The sequence below is a fragment of the Alosa pseudoharengus genome, unplaced genomic scaffold (assembly GCF_046254945.1).
Source record: "Alosa pseudoharengus isolate Yale_2024_CS ecotype anadromous, Long Island Sound unplaced genomic scaffold, YU_APseudo_1.1 YU_APseudo_1.1_scf_5, whole genome shotgun sequence".
Lineage (NCBI taxonomy): Eukaryota > Metazoa > Chordata > Actinopteri > Clupeiformes > Clupeidae > Alosa > Alosa pseudoharengus.
This window is the reverse complement of record NW_027468837.1, coordinates 9,090,473-9,106,956: the sequence shown is the minus strand read 5'-3', so window position 1 is coordinate 9,106,956 and position 16,484 is coordinate 9,090,473. Positions and strand designations below refer to the sequence as shown.

At 48.6% G+C, this 16,484-nt stretch overlaps 1 protein-coding gene across 2 annotated transcripts in view; it reads left to right on the top strand.

The window, feature by feature from the left end:
* chl1b (cell adhesion molecule L1-like b) overlaps nucleotides 1-16,484 on the top strand; it is a 65,378-nt gene that overhangs the window by 19,674 nt on the left and 29,220 nt on the right. The window contains exon 1 of one of the 2 annotated variants that reach the window (XM_076269333.1): nucleotides 10,151-10,322. The exons of the other annotated variant lie outside the window; for it this stretch is intronic. The gene's annotated coding sequence lies outside the window, so the exon portion shown is untranslated. Of the gene's footprint in view, nucleotides 1-10,150; nucleotides 10,323-16,484 lie in introns of those variants that run through there. 2 annotated transcript variants of the gene reach the window in all.

Below are 16,484 nucleotides of genomic sequence, written 5' to 3'. Positions count from 1 at the left end.
CTCAAAGAACTCTCCTCTCCTCCTCCTCAGCCTCCTCCTCTTCCTCCTCCTCTTTCTCTCTCTCCATCCTGTTTCCATCTAGTTCTTCTCGAAGCATTTCAGTATTCTTCCCTGTCCACGGGGTTGTGAAGGGGGCTGCTTTGGTGACAGCCTGGAACTTTGATCGATGTGTGTTTGTATGAATGCACAGGGGATTTATCCTGCTGTTTCAAAACAATAGCATGCACTACAGTGCATCGTAGCTTGTAAGGTTAAGCTCATTACGGCTTGGAGAGAGAGAGAGACAGAGAGAGAGAAAGAGAGAGACAGAGAGAGAGAGAGAGAGAAAGAGAGAAAACTGCTTGCCTTCATTTCTCATCCAGCCTGGGGAGGTGGAAGCAAAAAGCGCTTAAAGCTTTATCTGCCTTGTGCTTGCTGTGATTTGCCATGTGTGGAATTCCCAACCCTCTCTTAGAGTACTGTATGTGTTGTGTCTGTCTATGTGTATGTATCACAGGTGTGTGTGTGTGTGTGTGTGTGTTGTGTGTGTGTGTGTGTGTGTGTGTGTGTGTGTGTGTGTGTGTGTGTGTGTGTGTGTGTGTATACTGTAGTGTTAGCTTGTTGCTCATTGTTGTGGACAACAGAAGTGGACAAGCCGTGGTTGAGATGGCAATCTCTGGTCTGACAGGGAAACACGCTTGCATAGACGGTAGACGGCAACACTCGACACTACACTAGCTCCAGGGAGCAACAGCAACAGGGTTCGGTCCGCCATCACCAGCTGTGCTGGGGGGGAGAATTCAATTGTGGTCCCCCGATGCATCCGCCATAGCCAGCCACTCAGCACGATGCCTTGCCGTGCCTCAGTGACAAGAGGATAAATTGGAGCACATTAAGATGTGAGAGAATCTGCTGTGGTATGTTCACAAGGTATATCCCTTCGAAGGGAATTTCGGAATTTCCCCAAAATATTTCTTACATTCAAAGAATCGAAATGTTCAAAGCTCGCCTCATTAGCATAAATGAATTTTTATGAATGCTGTCCAGGGACATAGCCTATTTTCTTTTTTTGAAACGTGATGTTTTATTTTTTCTCGTGTAAAGGCACTAGAGAATGTGAACAAAACACTGATTTTCAATTAACTGATCTTTACCATGGTATATGTATATATCTCTGTGTGTGTGTGTGTGTGTGTGTGTGTGTGTGTGTGGCTGAGTGTGTTGTTGAGTGTGAGGATTTTTAAACATTCGGTGAAACAGCTGTTCAAAGCTTTCATCCATGAACACACCCAGAAGCCAGGCCAATATTTGAGGGTCTCACCACAGGCAAGCAAGCTCTGCATTGCCATTACTCTCAGCCCATATTGTGGCACACCACCTGTATGGCCTCCCAGAGTCCTACTCATTGTCTGATAGTGCTTGTTCTGACTTACAGTTGTTCTGCTCTATTTAAGGACTCTTTTTGGATCCTTTGAAAGCTTTATGTGAGTTAATGTGCCACAGGCTAGTCAATCAAACAAGAATGCTAAGATGTGCAGAGTTTGTAGTGAACATAGGGTAGTTTACTTTTTTTTTCTTTGAGATGTTTTTTCAACTACCAACTTTTATCATGAAGTTGAAAAGACATTGTAATCACAACATAGTCGAGTTTTAGATTGGTTGTAATATCTCTCAGTCTCCATCTCTGATATTGATTGATGTATAAATTAGGACATTAGTGCAGCTAACGTTTTGCATGCTAATTTACAGTTGAGTTGAGTGTGTCCTGCAGATGGCAAGGCAAGGGCTAATGACACACAAACCACACCGATCCATGCTAGCTCTGATTTCATGATTAAGCAAATGCATCCCGTGATGAGATTACAGACCACTTAGCTCACATTTCAAATTGGGCCCAACTGCTATCATTGAAAGAGCATAATCAGTTTAGCAGCATGTTATGGGGTGTTGTGTATATGGTGGTCATTCCTCAGGTCTGTCAACGCAACTCAGGAGGGGTTTTTGGGGTGGGGTTGTAGGTAAGGGCAAACTAAAGTCTGGTTTGCATTCCGTTGGGGTGGAAATGTCCACTCTCTCACCCTTGCTTGTCACTCAGCACCCTCTTAAGCCTGTTCACTCACACTCATGCATTACAGACAGGGCCGATAACTAATGTGAGTGCAGCGGGCCTCTTTAAACTGGGGGGGGGGGGGGAGGGGTCTCAGAGAGCACAGCTCAATGAGGAATTATCTTATTAACATGGGCTGTTCAGAAATCAATATCCTCACATCTGTTGTTCCAGTAGCTGTAAATGAGTGTTTGGTTCCTGGGGGTCCCCCGCTACCCCACTCCCTCCACAGTCAATAATGGATGGCGGTCTGCTGAAAGAGGAAATGCTTTGGCACCAGAAGGCGTCAACAGTAAGCCCACCGCCTTCTGTGTTGGATCGGAACAGACTGCTAACTAGATGCCAACCTCGAGCCCTGGAAATGTGGAATTCAGGATTTTTCGCCTCCGTCCTCCTCTGCTCTCTTTGGGCAACACTAGTGAATAATTTACTGTGACTCCAGCAAAGGCCCCAAAAGCAGGTACATTTTGTGCACCGCAGGAAAAAGAAGTTTCTCGGCTGACGTGAGTTGTGAGTTTACAAGCTCTCCGGGCTGAGAAGTGCTAAACGCCCCTTCTGTGAGCGGCTCTGCTTAATGAAGCAGCTTGGCATGTTGGAACTGTGGTTGAAATCACAGTGTCACAGTGTGAAACACAGTAGTACTAGTCTTGTGCTACAACAAACATCCAGCCATATGCTGGGAACACAAAGCCGAGCGATTCACTTTCGAGTCGACGCCTTTTGATGTGGCTCTGACAAAGGCGTCTCTTCACAAAGCCCCCTTTTTTTCACAGAGGCCTTTCAGAGGGCCCTGTCTGTCCTCGCCCTGCCTTTGCGAACGATAACTTTCCGGGACTGTGTGTGTGCGTGTGTGTATGTGTGCGCGCATCGAGTTTCCGACTGAATCAGACGCTTGTTTCATCTCGATAAGTATTCTTTCAAGTGGTGCAGACTCTCATGCACAGACACTAGAAAAAGGCACCCCCCCCCCCCTTCTCATTGTTCTTGTAAGATCATTCCATACAGCTCGCATGAACCGGAGAGCTGAATCAGAGAGCACAATGCCCGACCCCGTGCAGGTAAAACTCTGCGTAAGGACAAAAGACTGCTGGAGCACTGCCAAGACATATAGCAATCCTGACTAGGTCACCTGTGTCATTCAATAAAACATATTTCACTGAATACTTTTAGGGGGTTGTATTTTATAAGAGGAAATGGCAGATGGGCCGTAAAAGAGTGAGAGAGAAAGAAAGAGGGAGAGAAAGAGAGAGAGAGAGTGTGTGTGTGTGTACCCCCCCCCCCCCCCCCCCCCCCACACACACACACACACCCAGAAGGGCATGGGTGGACACGGTGTGGTTGTATGATCAGGCCTCTGAGAGCTGGTGAGGAAATTGCCTCCACTTTTGCCCCCCCGGGCTTCAAAGACACACCAGATGTGTGCTGCAGGTGTTAGAACACCGCCTGTCAGCTCCTATGGAATATCTCAGTCCGACCGCACGGGTGAACGAGGCGTAGAAAATACATAAACATCCGTGAGAAAGATCTCATTTGATCGCGTCTCCGCAATTAGACCCCCTGGGCAGTGAGGTGTTTCACCACGGAGGGGAACTGTAAATTGCGTGCTGTCAGCTCGGAGTGTGCCATTTAAAATGGTATTTTTGGCCATTTTTCCATTTAGCTTTTAAGAAGCACATGGACACCTGTGCACGTGTGTGCATCCTATAACTGGAGGCAATTGATTTAGTCTGTCAATCAAACGGAGCCAGAGGGCAAAATTGTATAGTAATGCTGTTTGCCACAACCCTTTATAAAATGTTGCCTATGGGCTTTATCTACCTGATACTGGTTAATTGGCTTAAGAGAATAAAAACATTGACGTCTTGTGAGCAATAGCAAATTCTCTTTCCCACCACTACCAAGGGCCCAGGGGTACGAAAACAACCTGGTGTGATTCATAACAAAGTACAATCAAAGAATGAATTTATAATAGATCTCACAAATTAATTTCCTTTGTTCTTTGCACTAGTTTGTTTGGATTATATTCTCACCTTGTTACAAAATTCTCTAATTATGATGAGTTGAACAAAACAAGTCGATTCTGGGGAAATAATAACAAGAGAAAGAAAAATCATATTTACCTTGCCTGCAATTATTTGATAAGAGAATATTTTATTCTTTGAAGTTCTGGCTTAATACAATAACACTCTCATCAGAGAACGTTTTCCCCAGTGTCAGCCTTGAGGGAGATGTACCTTGGAGTGTTGTGTGAGTCAGGCTGGGTTTCTGTGACCGGCATATCAATGCCAGGCTCCTTCAGTTCTGTGCCTGTAGCCCTTGAGGGGGACTTCGGCCTCATCAGGCACCGGTTACTCATGTGCAACGGCTCCTGATCCATTTTCCAGCGGCAGATTAAGAGAGCATTACAGTGCGCTCCTTTCCCCTCATCTCGGGGGCCTTGACCTTCTGTCTCACCACTGGACATGAAGGCCCCCTCACTGAAGTTCTCCTTAAAAGGTAGCGGACGTTCCCTTTCCATTTGGGACTTTGGTTAAACCAAATTAGGCGCCGCTCCGTTTGTTATTATCATTTAGGGAGAGAGAAAGAGAGTGCTGAAATAGAGAATAAGTAACAGGAAGGGAAGGAGAGAGAGAGAGAAAGAGAAAGAGAGAGAGTGAGTGAGAGGGAGGCAGTCAGCTTCCCAGAAACATTAATCTTTCTTGTAGGAAATCAGATTGAAAGCTCTGATGGAGGCTGTGGGCTGCCTGGGCGAGTGCCTGGAGTGGTTTATGATAGACCTCTTCAGTCTGACAGGTGGGCTGGAGCCTCTGGTGCGACGACCAAGATGATGATAATAATGAGGATGGTCTGCCCCGGCACATTGCCTGTGGTATCTGCTTATTAAATTTCCATTGAGTGGACCCATTTTTTCCAACAAGGCCGGTTTAACACTAAGTGCTTGGGCCTCTGGGGTTCTGTGCGGATTGCGGTGTGTTTGGAGTATGTTCGTCGGAGATTTGCCGAGGCGCAGTTGCCATGCCAGCGTGTTTGACTGAAGGGCCGGCTCGGCTCCTTTTTAATGAATTTGTCTCGCGAAACCCCTGTTTGTCCAGTGCTCACAATCCACTTGTGTACACACTCAAAATATCTCCCGAGGATGGACCCCCCTACTCCTTTGTTGATAGTGACCCTGGGGGAAATAGCTTATTGATTCCGAGAGGGTCACATGATTAAAGTGGGCTTCAAGGGGGACCCTTCATCTGAACTTGTCAAGGGGGTTACACTACCCAGACAAGATGAGACGAGCTGGAAAAAGGCCCATCCGCTGTGGGGGTGATCATTGTCTGGCCTTGCAGCTTTTTTTCGTTCCCTTTTTTCACACTTACCCAAATGTGCATCCAAGACAGATTTCGCAGTAGTCTGCTGGTGTCATCGTGGCTGTTTTCAGTCCCCCCTGCTAACTCTCATCCGCCTAAGCGATAGCATCCAGGCCTGCTGATGTATGTGCAACAGACGTTTGTTTGTGAGAGGCTGGGGGCGGGGGGGGGGGCGGCGGGGGGCGCTAATCATGAAGACGGATGGCATGATGGCTGCCATGATCACGGAGAGCGCCATCTGTGAGGAGGCACGGCACGACCGGTGCCTGACGGGGAGTGCTGGAAGCCCTCAGAGGGCTGTAACCGTAGCCCCTCTTTACCTTATGGCCTGAAGAATTAAGGCTTAGCTTAGCTTACATAGAGGAAGCACACTATCTCTCTCTCTCTCTCTCTCTCTCTCTCTCTCTGCATTATGGCTTCCGAGTTTATTCGGAGGGCAAAGATGCTAGAAATCATTTTGAAATACTCAAGCTAGTGTGTTATACAGTATAAGATAGAGTGCTATGAACCACTCTGTGTATGCAGCTGAATACGTTATCCTTTGGTTTAATTGGTGATACTGTATACGCTTCAAAACCGTGTAGTAAATCGTGTCCCCTGTGTTGAGCACACCTTTTAAATGAGGATCTGGAAGCAATTTCAAGGCCATTAACATGTCAAGGATAATAGAGAAATGCATATAAACACAGGCAATTAGGTGTCCGCTATTTCTCCTCTGGAAACGTGTTCCCAGTTAGAGTTCACACACAGGACCCATCAGATATCCGGGTCATTATGAGTCTCCCCAAGGGTTCAGAAAAGAGGCAAGACACAGGAAATGCGGTGGAAGTCTGAGCTCTTGACCCAAAACCACCTGCTCTATTAGTCATGTAAACAACACGCTCCAATGAGTGACGGCGCTTGCTATCGGCACGTACACGGCACAACAGGAGGATAAGAAGGAGGAGGAAGACGAACACGCATAGTGCAGCGTGACGAGGGTACTCACCTCCGTCACCATGGCAACACGCTCCCTCCAGCTGGCTGCAAGGGGAAGACTCATGCATCCATGAAACACCTATAAATAATGCCCATAAGCTATATAATAATTTTATGCAGGAGTGATAGGTTTCCCCCAAGCACAGCTACTCCAACTGATGCAATTTCAGAAGGTGTTAATAACATATCGAATATCCCCAACTGGCTATATTTTTCTGCTCATTAGCTGTGTTTTCAAACGTTGAGCCAACGACTGAACTTCAACGAGGTGCAAGTTAAAATATGTTATGAATTAAACCTAAAGTGGAAGGCCCTGCTTTGCTTATAGCTTGTGCTTTGCAGTCAACTCCAGAGAATGTCCGGGGCGACCACATCAGGGAACGCTCATGTTTCAAGGCGTTACCTTTGGCACCTGAGCCGGAGACATTTCTGAATTCTACTTCTCAAGCAATATCACCGGGCCTTGAGGAGCTCTCCATTGCCAGGGCATATATCACCGCTGTCAGTGGACTGGGAGTCGGCTGGGCCCATGTGACCTCCTCACCCAGTGTGTTGTGTTGTTGTTTGGTTTGAAGGTTACCGGAGGGTTATTTCCTCTCCGGGAGTCCACCTGTGCAGCCTTATTCCCTGCCCCTCACACCGTGGCATTGAGTGAGTGAGGTGGAGGGTGGAGGGTTGGATGGGGGTGGGGAGGAGGGTGTAGATGGCGAGTAGGGTTTTTTTGTTTTTTGCAGGCAGTGCACTTTTCCCTGGTCACTTGTCTTGGCCCGTGGTGCCTGGAGGGAGTCGAGAGCTTGGCCGGCTCTCTTCAGAGTGTGTTACACTGGCACGTCTAATTTGCTGGACCGACTTGGGGCAAATCATGTGTCCACACAGTTCATCTGGTGCATGTCCATCAAAGTACAGACATATCAAATGAAACATGTACAAACACAAATATCACTGTACACACACACACATATTATATATATATTTTTTATATATATTTGTTGAAGCAGTTAAAAGAAAAAGAATGTTGTGTGCGACATGTTCATTGGGTAAGGTTGACCGGAATTTGTAACAACATTTCAGATTCTATGCTGTTTTATTTGCAGCGACTGCTCTTCAAGCCCTGTAGCAATGCATTTCAACAGTCCACTTGAATTGTGGCTAAATGTTTGTTTTTTTAACAGAGAAAAAGAAGTGCTCAAGGTTGCGCCCCGCGCTTTGAGTGCGCAAAAGGAGGTGTGAATGAGTCAGAGGATTTAGAAAAGTGGGGGCTGTTGTCACCCCCCCCCCCCCTCCCTCCCCGTGCCCCCCTGTCCCCTCCCGGGCAGCGAGTGGGACAATGCCAGGTTTGTTAGGCCTGAGTGCGTGAACACTAAGCTCTCGGCCGCTGGCACATTGCCGCACTGCCTTCCCATCGCCCCTCGACCGCCCTGGGCAGCCGGGCTCCTGTGTGCGGCACTAAGCGTTTGTGTAAAGTTCATAAGGCTTCCCTCTGTTTGTCCGAGCCATAATGGCCAGGTCCATCCTGCTTCCACTCCAAAGCAACAGAGAGAAGGAGACAGAGAGCTCCGGGTCTTTGAGGGAAATGTGTGTGTGTGTGTGTGTGTGTGTGTGTGTGTGTGTGTGTGTGTGTGTGTGTGTGTGTGTGTGTGGGTACTAACCACTTGGGCTCTATAGCCGCCCAGTCTCTGGCAAGTTGCTTGGATCGTTAAAAGCGTTCCAGGGTTCTCCATACAAAACCGCGGTTTTATCCCTGCACTCATTCGGCTAGCGTAGCGCATTCCGGCTAACCTGTGGGCTCTGCAGTGCTGCATGTAAATGACTGACCCAGTTAAAGTGGTCTCTCTCGCAGCGCAGGGCCCATGCACTTTTAATCGGTTCGGGGTCACAGAGGCAGAAATTAACAACCTCCAAACTGCGCACACGCATTAATGGATTCGTTTTGATGGAAAGCTAATTACAATGTTTATGACGTGCATAATCTGCTCTGTCCGGCCAAAGCAATAACACTCACTGCAACTAATGGCAATTCTTGCCCCCATTATGTACAAAGTCCTCAACTCCACTGATATGAAATCTACAGTACGGTGATGGTTGATCCAAGAGCTCCTCGGTCAGCACAAAGGGGATTGCATTAACGGTGAAAATGTGTGGTGGTACGTGGACGATGCTCTGTTATCACACCGTGCCTTTGCCTGGGTCTAGCGCCTTTTTTTACAGCGTTGGAGCCCACATCAGCATAATTCAGGCATGGACCTGCTCCCCTCCCCCAGCTTCCATTTTCCCCCAACCATTCCTCCCAGTTAAAGCCCCAGTCTCAGACCCCAGTCCACATCATACATCATCCCCACCCGCCTGCCATACAGCGCCGCCGCCCCCACCCCCAGGACCCACAGAGAACTGCTTGGCTGGGCTTGATGAGCTTGGGGGGGTTGTCGTGCGGTCGTTTTCCTTGGAGTGTGTCTGTGTGTGTGTGTGTGTGTGTGTGTGTGTATGCCCGCGTGTGTACATGTGTGTGCCGGCTTGTGAGAATGTGTCCCTGTTTGTGTGTGTGTGCCTGTTTAAATGTGGGTGTGTGTGGGTGTGTTCATGTGCATGCTTGTGTGTGTCTGTGTGGTTTGTGTAAGTGTGTGTGTGTGTGTGTGTGTGAGTGTGTGTGTGTGTGTGTAATTCTTATGCATTTGAGTATGTGTATGTTCCTGTGTGTGTGTTTGTGTGAGAGAGAGAGAGAGAGAGAAAGAGAGAGAGTACATGTTCTTGTGTGTGTGTGTGTAACAGAGAGTGTATGAGGTTGTGTCAGGTGCTAGTAGTGGCGAGCGGTGGGGTGTTGTTGTGTCTGGCCCTGCCTGCCGTTGGGACGCTCTGTTGGCTGGTGTAGCGAAGTGTAAGATGGACACCAGTACCCCAGGCCATCTGCCTCCCTTTGGACCAGCGTCCTCCCACACCAACTGGTGTTAATCAGGCACACTTAAGCAGCCGGACTGCTTGCTCACCGGTAATTAGACTGTCCCTTTTCATTGAAACAAAAAGACCCCTGAGCTCACGCATTGCAATTCCCAGATAAAAGGATCAACGCCAACGTTTTAAAAACCGGATAAGAAGCAGCAGCAGTGGACTGCCTATTTTTAGCGCCGTTTTACAGGCTATCCGGACTTGAGAAATTAAGCAGATTGTCCCCACCTCACTCAGAGGGGGGATTTCACTGAAACCGGTGGTTCACCACCAAAGACTTCAGCCACCCCCCCTCCCCCCACCAACCCCACCCCACATGCCACGGTGACCCTTCTTAAGACTCTCTCAGCGGCTCCATCTGCACTGTGTAGCTGTACAGTAGCGACGATATTCAGAGCGCTCTGGCATTTAAAGGCAACAAACAACACACAAAAAGTGGTGTGGCAGTGGCACAGAGAGGATGCTGGTGACGCGCGCGGGGGGGGGGGGGTTGGTCTGCCAGTCCAACATTCCCCCACTCTTCCTCTGCCTTTTGTACGCACCCAGTGAATAGCCTTTAGATCTGGCTTTGTCTGAGTGATTGTCAGTGGCTTAATGAGCTTCTCTGCCAAGCGTGTGAGGAGAGCAACAGAGAGAGAGAGAGAGAGAGAGAGAGAGAGAGAGGAAGAGGAACAGAGAGGGAGAGAGAGAGAGAGAGAGAGGAAGAGGAACAGAGAGGGAGCTTTGGCAACACATGTCTCTACCGTGCCTCCTACTCAGTCCTACACACATGTGAGAGGACACACTGTAAGAGAGCCTGCGTCTAAGAGCTGTCCCCTGGATTCCCTCAGTTTTCCTCTCTCTCTCTCTCTCTCTCTCTTTCACCTCCTCCTCTTTCTCCTCCACTCCTTTGGGATTTGGGACTTTTTTTCCTCTCCCTCGCCTCTCTCGGGACCAGTGCAGGGAGAATGAGAGCCTGTCCTGTAAGTGCAACTGTGTTTTCTTCTCCTGTCAACTTAACAGCCTGCTGCTTTACAGTTAGCGGTGTTCGCAACACAGCCGATCTGGTGGGGCTTGAGATTGTTGTTGTGGTGTGTGTGTGTGTGTGTGTGTGTGTGTGTGTGTGTGTGTGTGTGCACGTGCAGGAGGCGTTTCAGGCGAGATTTAGGGGCTGTGTCTCGTAGAAGGGAGATCAGTCCAAAGGGAGAGAGAGAGAGACACTGAATATTCTGAATTGAGTTTAAAATGAAGAATGGGACTTGATTTTCTTTCCTCTCCTTTTCACTAGTCACTTAGCCATTGAAATCGCCCCTGAAAAAAGTTTGGAATGACTTTTCGCATCGCGTGATGAATTGTGCTGGAATAAAGCCTGCCAAAAGTGGGTTTATGTGTTATTTGATTTCCTAAAAGGCTTTTAAATCTAATTTATTATGTTCCAGTCTATATGAAGCTGCTTTCTGTCAGTTGTCTTTGCCACCCTGCGTACATTCCTTATATTTTGGTCTCTAATCTAGACATAGTTCATGTCTTGCGCAATCTGGGATTTTGGTCGTCTGCTGTATGTCTGTCAGGCTTCCAGAGGAAGTCCCCTGATGAAAAAGTGGTTTGTTATCAGAGAGTGATGGTGGAAGCACAGAACTGGGGCTTGTTTCCGACACCACTGTCAAACAGAGCCGAGCCTGTCCAGATGTGCTCTTCAAGAATGCAGGAAGTTCAAAATATATTACATATTACACACGACACCCATCATAAATGGGAACGGGAGGAGGTGGTGCTCAGACAGATTAACGGTGCAAAAGGCCTTCCTGTAGTAAGGGGAAGTTAGAAATCTTTTTTTTTTATTTCGGTTAAGTCTGATTTCGTCAACTTGTCTGGCTGCCGCCTGAGGGTATCCAAAGTTAACCCGATGGTGGACGATTGATGATTGACCAATGGACACGCGACGCAAGGTCTGGGATATGAGTGTCATCCATCACATTTCAGCCGCGGCACAGTTTCATCTCGAGATGGTGCCAGCGTCTGTCACGTCCAGTGAGTGGACACGCTGTAACGGTTGACATGAAATAAAAAACAATAATATCCCTGTCCTCGCAGTCCTCCATGTGATTTCATACTGCTCCTGGCTACAGAGAGAGAGAGGATCACAGTCTAATATGATTACTGCTCTCCTCCGAGACTCAGGACTTCAAAGAGAAGAGAGAGAGAAGAGTTACTGCAAAAAACGGTAGAGAGGGTGTTTGTGTGTGTGTGGGGGGGGGGTTGTCCCACACCTTGCTGACAGAGAAAAATCACATATATTTTTTCTTTTTCTTGTCGCCAGTTTAAATATGACATGTTGAGACATCTTTTCAGATCCCTCTCCCAGGCTCTGTCTGTGACTTGGCATGGCATGTGTGTGATTTTGGAGTTCCTTGTTCCTTGTTTGGTTCCCTAAGTGCTTCCTGATTGTTGAGGGCTTTTATTCAGGGGAAAGGATCCTCCTGTGCTTAATTGAAATGGTCTGCAGATCCTCAGCCCCCGGCAGGGCTAATTAAGAGAAATATCTGAAAAAGTTTCCCATGATTGGAATGCACTGCGCTGGAAGAAGTGAAAGGCTTGCAATCGCCAGCAGTCTTATTTGTTTGTGGCAGTTTATGATCCTGCTGTGCTATAATGCGCGCAGCAGGCTTCCATATTTCAAGAAGATGAACAAAGCCTTCAAAGTAGAATGGCACAGCAGCATAGTAGACATCTCATTATAAGGAGAAAAAATGAGCCTTCTCCAAAAGCATTTCTCTTTATTTGAGCAGATTGCATGCATAGATTAAGAAAAAGCAGGTGTCTGAAAATGAGCTACTTGACCCTGAGAGAATCTAATTGTAAAAACATTTATTTAGTTGTGTATTCATTCATTAAAATATATTTTTTGGGAATATAATATGTAACCAGTTTGAATGTAAATTTGTCCGGTGTTAATGTAGTGCATAACCCTTCCTTTACTCTCTGAAATAGCTTATTGACCAGTTGCCATGAATCGATCACACTGTCAAACACTGTAACAGGTTGCATTGCAGGAATGTCAGTAAGTTTGACGGGGCGCAGAGAAAGCCGTAATGAACGCTGGGTCTGAGATGTGTAGATCTGAGCCAGCGGTCAGCTATGGATCACGGCAGGTCAGCCGGATCGTTTGTCATCCCCCCCCCCCCCCACACACACACACCCACCCCCACTTAGGGACCCGTAGAGGTCACGAACCCTACTGAGCCTGCTCACAGTAGAGAGAGAGAGAGAGAGAGAGAGAGAAAGTCTGCATCCGCTGGCATTCCGGTCCCATTCCTCCACATCACCCCAGTCAACCTCCTCCCTCTCTGCAGGCTTCCCCCACCAACATCCCCCCCACCCGTACCCCATCAACCACCCACCCCCCACCCGTACCCCATCAACCACCCACCCCCCATCCCACTTCACCCGAAGCCCCATGTCCTCCCCACCTGCTAGCAGCCTCTGAAATATTAATGGAGATGTAATTGAGCTGCACTCTCACCGGCATCATGCATGCAGTAGTGGTGTGTATCGGAGCCAAATTTCAATTAGACAGGGTTATTATTTAATATCGCTTTGACTTCCTAATCTCATTAAGGAGACTTGTTTCTGTTTTGCCAGGACAGCAGACGCTTTAATAATGAATGAAGGAGATTTTTGCTAGCGCTAGACAGTGCACTGACGACTGCCTCCAGTTTTACAGCCACTTGTTAGGGGGAACTTGTACCTTGAGATCAGAAGAAAACAGGGCTGTTAGGAGTGTATTGCAAACACACACACACACACACACACACACACACACGCACACACACACACACACACACACACACATCGTTTTTTATTTTTAAAATGTTTTGTTAAGTTTTGTTGGAAATCCTGGTGCATCCTGAGTATGTAGTGTATCTACTTATAAATGCTTAAAAGGCATGAATCTTTATAATGTTTACCTGTGTGCATTGTTTTGAATAACATTGAACAGCTTATCTTAAAACAAGTCTTTATGTTAACTTGTAATGTTGAACATGTGCAAGAAAGCAGACTAAATCAATTTAATCACTAAAATGATTTAGTGTTAACCCTACTTCATTAAGAGAGGAGATCCTTAATTGCTTCTTAATCTTAATAATCCCACCAATTCTTTAATTATGTCTCATGGCGATTAAATCTGAATCAGTGTTTGAGTATTATCTGCAGTGTGTAAGTTTCAGTGGAATCTGCGCTCTTTCAGTGGAGGCTCTTCACTGCGCACAGTATCTTAATCCACCCCCAACAAGATGGGAATGGACTTAATCTCATTATAGGCTTTCATATAAAACTACAGCACGAGCACGCGCGCACACACACACACACACACACACACACACAGACACACTAGCACACACACATAGACATACGCACACAGCTTCCAATGCCTCGGCATTAGATTTGTGGTAGAAGTAGTACGTAGTACATTCAGAATCACTAAGCATGGCAAGCAGGCAAAGATACTGTATATAGCTCTGCTTTAGCAGAAAGAAAAAAGTGGCTGCCCTTTCCATGACTGCACTGTGGTCAGAGGGAGGTCTGAAAGCCCGTCTGAAGGCCCGTCCCTTTCGGCTGGGGACGGGAGAGTGAAGTGCACGCTAACAGGCATGAAAACAAAGAGAACGGAGCCAGCCAGGTCCCCCGATGAGCAGGAAGTGTAGTGGGCGTCTTTTGGGAGAAGCCGGGACACGGGCATTGTGAGATGGGGGGGGAGGGGGGGGGGGTGGTGCTGGTGGTGCTGGTGGTGGCGGCAGGGAGGATCCTCAATCAAACGGAACAGCAGGCGGCTCATGTGTAGCCGTCACGACGCGCCCGCCTTCCCCGTCACTCTAATCCATTTCTGCACATCCGCGCGCCCATTCAGAAATGCTAAATGAGTTTCCACAGCGAGCTAGGTGGGTGGGTGAGAGTTGGTGCAGGGGGTGGTGCGGTGGTGGTGGTGGTGGTGGTGGAGGCAAGTTACATCTCTATCAATCAGACCGAGAGCGAGAGCGAGGGTGAAGGAGAGAAAACAAGAGAGCGAGATCGAGGGTGAAGGAGAGAAAACAGAGCGAGAGGGAAAGGAGCGTGGCCATCATCACCGCCTGCCAGCGCTGACTGATGACCAGTCACCGTCACGCTTCCAAATTCCGCCAGCCCCCGTCTCCCCGTATCAGTTCCTCCACAACGCCTGGGGGTCAGAGGTCAGCAGGGCCTTCTGGTGGCGAGCGGCTTTTAGCTTTTAGCGTCCTGCTGGCTTGGTTTGGTGTGTGTCTGACTGAGGAGATTGTAGCCGAGGGCAACAAGGGTGAGGGGTGGTTAAGAGGTAGCCTGCAGGCTTAATGCCACTGAGGCCTGGGGGCCCTCACGAAGGGGCCTATAATGGGTTTTTGTGTGCGTGTGTGTGTGTGTGTGTGTGTGTGTGTGTGTGTGTGTGTGTGTGTATGTGTGTGTGAAGCTGAGGGAGACGTGTCTCGCTGCCTCCACCAGCCCAGACCAGACTCAGCCCTATAGCCACACTAGCCAGATGGCCGAGTTGCGCTGCAGCTAAATGCTCAACAATAGGGGGACAAGCAAATTAAATCTGATGGCGAGCGATCAAGCCGGTGGTGCTGCTGCTGGTTGGTGGTGGGTGGTGGGTGGTGATTGGGTGGGGGTAATCCGTCTGAGTAGCTTTATGTCAATGGAGGGCTAAAAGCCAACACAATTAGGTAACAAACAGGTATTGTCTTCCAGGGTGGTGTGTGTGTGTGTGTGGGGGGGGGGGGGATTTGGGTGTGGTGGGGAGTGGGGGAGTTCAAATCGTATCAACCAGCCTCTCGATCACGCCAAGGCCTTCAGCAGTGCGGCCCAGTGGAATCCAATTACGGCAGCACAACCCAAAAGCCATGTCTTTGGACCTGGACACCACTGCACCACCAGCAGCAGCAGCAGCAGCAGAGGCCATCCGTGGGAAAAGGGGAAGGGCAGCAAGCGGTAGCGCCACACGTCCAGGGATCAGGCTAGAGGCATGCGAAGCTCCGAGGACATGCTGGGGGCACTCAGTGATTAAGACCGGGGAGGGGCAGTGATGGGGTGGGTGAGTGGGTGGAGGGGATGGGTGGATATTACAGACACATTCGTCCATGTGTGTGTGTGTGGGTGTGTGTGTGTGTGTGTGTGTGTGTGTGTGTCATCGGGGAGGTCATCAGCAGGGTCAGCTCAGACAATCCTGAGTCACACAAGGCCCTAGACAGAGTTAATGCAATTACTGGGAGAGCCATCGGGGGGAAGCAGCCCGTGGAGGCGCCAGGGCACATCAGAACACAGAGGCGCTACAGAGGCGGACGAGTGGAGATTGACTCGTTCACACACTGTTCAATTATTCAATCGCTTGCCCCGAACTCACTGTTTGACCCCTGTGGCTTGCTATTGGATTAGTTAACTGAAAACGGGGGGAGATTAAGAGGTGATGAGCCCTTACACACACACACACACACACACACACACACACACACACACACACACACACACACACATTCACTTAAAGACACACACACACACACCTTCACTTAAACACATACACGCACACCTGCACACACACACACATGCACAAACATACACACACATAGGGCATGTGGTGCACACACACACACACACACACACACACACACACACACACTGTGTATGAGTGGAAAGAGACACCAGTTGGGAGTCAGCTGTTGCGGGATGCTGCTGGGGGTTGCAGGCACACTTCCCTCCTCCTGCCCATGTCCCAGTAAAGAGCTTAACACTGGGAGACTCCTCTGCCCTCAAATCGCCTCCTGGTCCTGCTAATTGGAACTGCTGTCCAGTGTCCACATGGAAAAATGAAACAAAATAGACTTGTTATTCTCTTAGCAGTTACAATAATGTCTACAGTCTTGTGTCTAGAGAAGAAGAAAAAGACGGGAAGTATAATAGCGAACGTTGTCCACTTTATGTGTATTCTTTTTGTGGGCAGTCGTGGCCTACTGGTTGGGGCTTTGGGCTTGGAACCGGAGGGTTGCCAGTTCGATCCCCGACCAGTAGGAACGGCTGAAGTGCCCTTGAGCAAGGCACCTTATCCCTCACTGCTACCCCGAGCACCGCTGTAGCAAGAC